At 33.0% G+C, this 5,979-nt stretch overlaps 1 pseudogene; it reads right to left on the reverse strand.

Moving 5' to 3' along the window:
- Positions 1-248: 248 nt before the first annotated feature.
- On the reverse strand, positions 249-1,151 carry LOC141492864 (uridine-cytidine kinase 1 pseudogene; annotated as a pseudogene).
- Positions 1,152-5,979: the final 4,828 nt, after the last annotated feature.

Below are 5,979 nucleotides of genomic sequence, written 5' to 3' on the forward strand. Positions count from 1 at the left end.
TCAGGTGGCCCAAAGAGATTTCAGAAGCCTCCTGAATACATGGAAGATAAAAACATCAATAAAGTCCTTTTAGCATTTTCCATATTTAAGACTGAATAAAATTAACATTTTCCTATTCCTAAATAGTTAAATGATTTTATCTTAGAATCATTTTGTGACAAGAGCTAAAAGAGTATTTCTAAAGGGCTTAGGGTATGGGGTTTTTGTTTAAAAAAAAAAAACCCAGACCCATTCCATCCCATCCAGAGATGTCATCAAGGAAGATCTGCCCGTTAGGCTGATTAATAGCCTCCAGCCAGCTCCTCAGTGGGGTCTGCTGCTAGACTCCAGGTGGGACCATTTACCAGAAGTTAGAACAACGGCAGGGTCTCCAGGCTCAGGAAATGTCCTCTTGTAGCTTCGCCCATTTGGAACTCCCCACTGCCATTTGCAGATGTCACCATTCAAAATGTCCTGAATATGTTGTACAATCAGGTTGATGGCAACCATGTTGTCAACTCCTCGACGAATGATCACATCAGTATACTTCTTAGTCGGCAGGCAGAATTCCTCAAAAGCAGGTTTGACAAAAGTGGTGTACTGTGTTAGGATCTGTTCCAAGTTCCTCCAAGGATTCATATTTCGGAGAACTCAAGAGAGAGCCTCACATCTGAGTCGGTGTCAACAAAGAGTCGAAGATGAAACATGTCCCGGATCTCTTGACTATAGAATACCAAAATGCCCTCAAACAGAACCACATCCTCAGGGTAAACCACAGTTGTCTCCAGTAACCTTGAATGGGTCACAAAATCATAGGTTGGGACCTCAACGGTTTTGCCCTCCACAATATGTTTCAGGGTCATGTGCATTAAATCATTATCAAAAGCATCTGGGTGGTCAAAGTTGTACTGGCCCTTCAGGGCCTTGGCCTTCTGCTCGGGGGTCAGGACCTTATAGAAGTGGTCCTGGCTCAGGATGACCAGCTTGAGCTGGGGATGGTCCACTTTGTGCTGGCCCAGCAGCTCCATGATCTTCTCGCACACGGTGGTCTTCCCGCTGGCCGTGCCGCCGCTCACCCCGATCAGGAAGGGCCGCTGGTGGGGACGCTCCGGCTCCGTGAGGGCAGCCCCGCCGCCGCCGCCGCAGCCGCCGCTAGCCAAGGCCATGGCCGGCTCGGCCTCCCTGCATCAACTTCCCCCGGGCCCCAGCTCCCTAAAGATTTTTGAACATGTGGAACTTTCCACATTTTTTTTTTTTGTGATTTCTTTGGATATTGGCCCCATATTGTAATTGCTGACTCAAAGGATATGATCACTTTTATGGCCCTTTGGGTATAGCTGCATAATGCTCTTCAGAATGGTTGGATTTGGAAATGACTCCACTAGTGAATAGTTAATTAATGTCCCAGTCTTTCCACAACCTCTCCAAAATTGATCAGGTATGATAGGTACCTCATAGGTGTGATAATATCTCATAATTGTTTTGATTCGCATTTCTCTAATCAATAAATATTTGGATCATTTTTTAATTTAATTATATATATAGCTTTTTTTGCAAGGCAAATGGGGTTAAGTGGCTTGCCCAAGGCCACACAACTAGGTAATTATTAAGTGTCTGAGACCAGATTTGAACCCAGGTACTCCTGACTCCAAGGCCAGTGCTTTATTCACTATGCCACCTAGCTGCCCTATATATATATATAGCTTTAATGGCATTTTCATATTCTTTGCCCATTTATCTATTAGAGAATGATTTGTAACTTATAAATTTTATCCAATTCACTCTATTTTTTTAGAAATGATAATTTCATCAGAGACTCTGTGAAAATTATTTCACATCTTCCTGTTTTTCTTCTAATCTTGATGAATGTGGTTTTACTAGTGCAACAGCTTTTTAATTTTATATAGTCAAAATCCATTTTGCATTTTATAATGTTCTCTATATCATGTTTGGTCATAAATTTCACCCCTTTGCTTAGATTCAATAGAGTATTTCTTGATCTATAAATTGTTCTATGATATCACCCATTTGGGAATTATTTTGGTATAGAGTATGAGATGTGGGTCTTCATCTAATTTTTACCATACTATCATCCATTTTTCTAAAAAGCTTATATTGAGTACTGACTACTGATTCCAGAAATTTATGTCTTTGGATTTGTCAAACAATAGTTTACTATGGCCATTCACTGCTATATTTTTTGATACATTCTAATTCATTAGTCCATTACTCTATTTCTTAATCTGTAACAGGTAGTTTTGATGACTGTCATTTTGTAGGATAATTTTAGATCTAATAGAAGTAGAACACCTTCCTTTTTACTTTATTTCATTAATTCCCTTGATATTTTGATCATTTGTTGCTTCAGATGAATTTTGTTTCTATTTTTTCTAGCTGTATAAAATCATTATTTGGTAGTTTGATTGGTATGGCAAAGAATAAATAATTTAATTTGGGGAGCATTGTAATTTTGTTATATTAAATTGTCCTCATCATGAGTATTTGACATTTTTCCTGTTATTTAGATATGATTTTATTAGAGTTAAAAGTATTTTATAATTGTGTTCATACAATTTTGAGGTTTATCTGGGGAATCAGATTCTCAAATACTTTATATTGTCTATAGTTACTTTAAATAGAATAGCTCTTTTTATCTTTTACCCTAGGAATTTATATAGAAAACTATTTATATTTACATATCATAAAAAGAGATTGCTATAGTTTCTATGGATATATTTTATAACTTAATTTGCTGAAGTCAATTGTATCAAGGAGTTTTTTTCACTGATTTTCTAGTGTTCACTACATATACCATCATATCATCTGCAATGAGTGAAAGTTTTGCTTCCTCATTGCCAATTCTAATTAGTTCAATTTCTTTTTCTTCTCTCACTGCTATGACTAGCATTTCTAATAAAATATTGAAAAGTAAAAGTGATAATGTGCATCTTTTTTTCATCCCTGATCCTATTGGAAATGGTCCTAGTTTATCCAAATTACATATAATGTTTGTATAGATAGATATTTATTATTTTAACAAATATATATATATGTTCCGATACTCACTAGCGTTTTTGTAATAGGAATTGATTTTGTCAAAGATCTATCCAATATCTTTTGAGATAATCATATGGTTTCTCTTGGTTTGTTATTGATATCTTCATTATATTGAGGCTTTTCCTAATGATGGGCCATCTCTGCTTTCTTGGTATAAATTTGTCTTGATCATTGTGTATTATCATAGTAACAACTTATTATAATCCCTGTGCTAAATTTTTATTTAAAATTGTTGCATCAATGCTCATTAGGGAAATTGGTCTATTATTTTCATTGTTCTGACTCTTGCTTATTTAGGTATCAGCATCATATAGCTTTCACAAAAGGAATTTAGCAGAACTATTTTTAAAAAAAATAATTTATGTAGAATTTTAATTGTTTTCTTAAATGTTTGGTAGAATTCACTTGTAAATCCATGTGGATCTGGAGACTTTTTTTTAGTTTATTGATGGTTTCTTCAATTTCATTTTTTTTCTGAAATGGGACTAAGTATTTTATTTAGCCTTCTAGTAAGCTGGTAGTTCTTATTTTTGTACATGTTTATTCATGTCTCTCAGGTCATCGAATTTATTGGTGTATAGTTTAGCAAAATAGGTCTGAATCACCTCTTTAATTTCCTCTTCATTGGTGGATAGTTCACCCTTTTCATTTTTGATACTGATAGTTTGATATTTTCTTTCTTTTGTAAAATCACATTAATTTAAGGCTTATTTAGTTTATTATATTTTTCCATAAAACCATTTCATAGATTTCCTTATTAGAGCATTGGTTTTATTGTTATCAATGTTATTAAGTTTGTTGTTATTAATTTTCTTGTTATCAATTTTATTAATCTCTATGATTTTTCACAATTTCTAATTAGGTATATACTTGACAATCTTTAATTTATCCTTTTTATCATTTTTTTAGTTGCATGCCCAATTAATTGATCTCCCTTCTGTATTTTATTCACCTAGGCATTTAGAGATACAAACTTTCTTCTAAAAACTGCCTTGGCTACATTCCATAAATTTTGGTAAGATGCCTCATTGGAATTTTCAAATATGAAATATTTGTTTATTTCTATGATTTGTTCCATGATCCACTCATTCTTTAAAGTTAGGTTATTTATCTTCCAATTAATTTTTGACTTATCTATTCATGATCTTTTATTACTGGCACTTTTTTCACATCATGATAAGAAAATAAAAAACAAGTCAATAAAAAATTTTAAATTAAAGAGATAACCACGGAAACTACATTTTCCAAAACGTTAACCCAGAACATGAATTAATTTGAATATTAAACATATATACAACAACTGGTATGGGATCAACATTCTTAAAGCATATCAAATGAATACCAGGCAAAAATATTAAGCAAGATGATAATAGTGTGGAGTGACTCATTTTGCTATATCCAGCCAAAAATAACAACAAAAAGACCTTAAGGATCTAAATACAGAAAGTGAGATATAAAGATATGATAATGTACCTCTAACATTTATGTATGACACATTTGCAATAAATTAATTGTCTATTAGTGCATAAAACATTAGAAACAAATATAGAAAAGCATAATATACCTTTTACATGCTATACTCCATTAAGTATTCAAGAATAACAAAGTACTGAAAGTTAATTGCTGAATAAATGATTAAATCCTAAAGAATGAGTGGACCCAAGGAAACAATCATAGAAGTAATCACACTGAAGTGACAATATTCCAACATTTTTGTGATGTAGCCAAGGCAATCCTTATGGTAATATTATTATTTCTTATTCTAAGTGATTCAGCCAAATTTGAACTCTCTCTGTTCCTCACACAGATTTCCATATTCCTTCACTGTATTACTGATGTCCTTTATAATGGACATCTTTCATCTCTCAAATTGCTCTTTCTTACTATGTGTCTTATGACATCCTCTTTTTTATTTAAGTTGCACTTCTGAAGCTATTTTCTCTATGAAGCTTATTTCATCTTTTCTTCTCTCCCTCCCCCCTGCCTAGCTATTCTCTTCATTCCAAATAAGCTTGCGTACAACTAAAACATATATTGTATACACATCCATGTTCATATACACACATTACACACATATCTTTGAAGTAAATAGATATTTTTTAGGTTTTTACAAGGTAAATGGGATTAAGTGGCTTGCGCAAGGCCACACAGCTAGGTAATTATTAAGTGTCTGAGGCCAGATTTGAACCCAGGTACTCCTTCCTGACTCAGTGCAGTGGCACCACCTAGCCAACCTGAAGTAAATAGATTTTATATGATTATACATGGATAATGAATTGTTTACAGTCTTATGGAGGGGTAGGTTCAAGGAGAGGAAATTTAGAACTCAAAATTTTAGTTACAATGAACGGTTTTTAAAGTAAAATGTGAAATTATGTTTTTTGTTTATTTTTAGTTTTTATTTTTGCAAGATATTGGGGTTAAATGACTTGCCCAGGTCATGTGACTAGGTAAATATAAAGTGTCTGAGATCAGATTTGACCTCAGGTCCTCCTGACTCCAGGGTTAATGCTCTATCTACTGTGCCACCTAGGTTTTATTTTAAAATTTTTATATTTCTGGTTGAGATTGTTTTTGATTTATAAAAGAAAAGAACAATCTACTGTGCCCAAATGTACCTTCCTTTTAAATATAAAAAATTATTATGAAAATGTATTTATTTTTCTTCTTTCTTCTCTACTGCCAGTCCAAGAAATGGTTAACAGACACAATGGAGGAGAATGTGTAAATATATATATTCAGACATGTCCTTATATATATCTTCAAATATGTATATATTCATACATATATATATATATATATATGCACACAGGTACAGATATATAAATATATGTCCAATTAACTATTAATCAGGCATTAATATCAAAATAGCTTATTCAAATTCCTTCTTAAAACAATATTACTATTACTTAATACAATGTTCTCTTCTTTCTGTTCCTTTCA

Source organism: Macrotis lagotis, chromosome 1 (assembly GCF_037893015.1).
Source record: "Macrotis lagotis isolate mMagLag1 chromosome 1, bilby.v1.9.chrom.fasta, whole genome shotgun sequence".
In the NCBI taxonomy this organism is placed as follows: domain Eukaryota; kingdom Metazoa; phylum Chordata; class Mammalia; order Peramelemorphia; family Peramelidae; genus Macrotis; species Macrotis lagotis.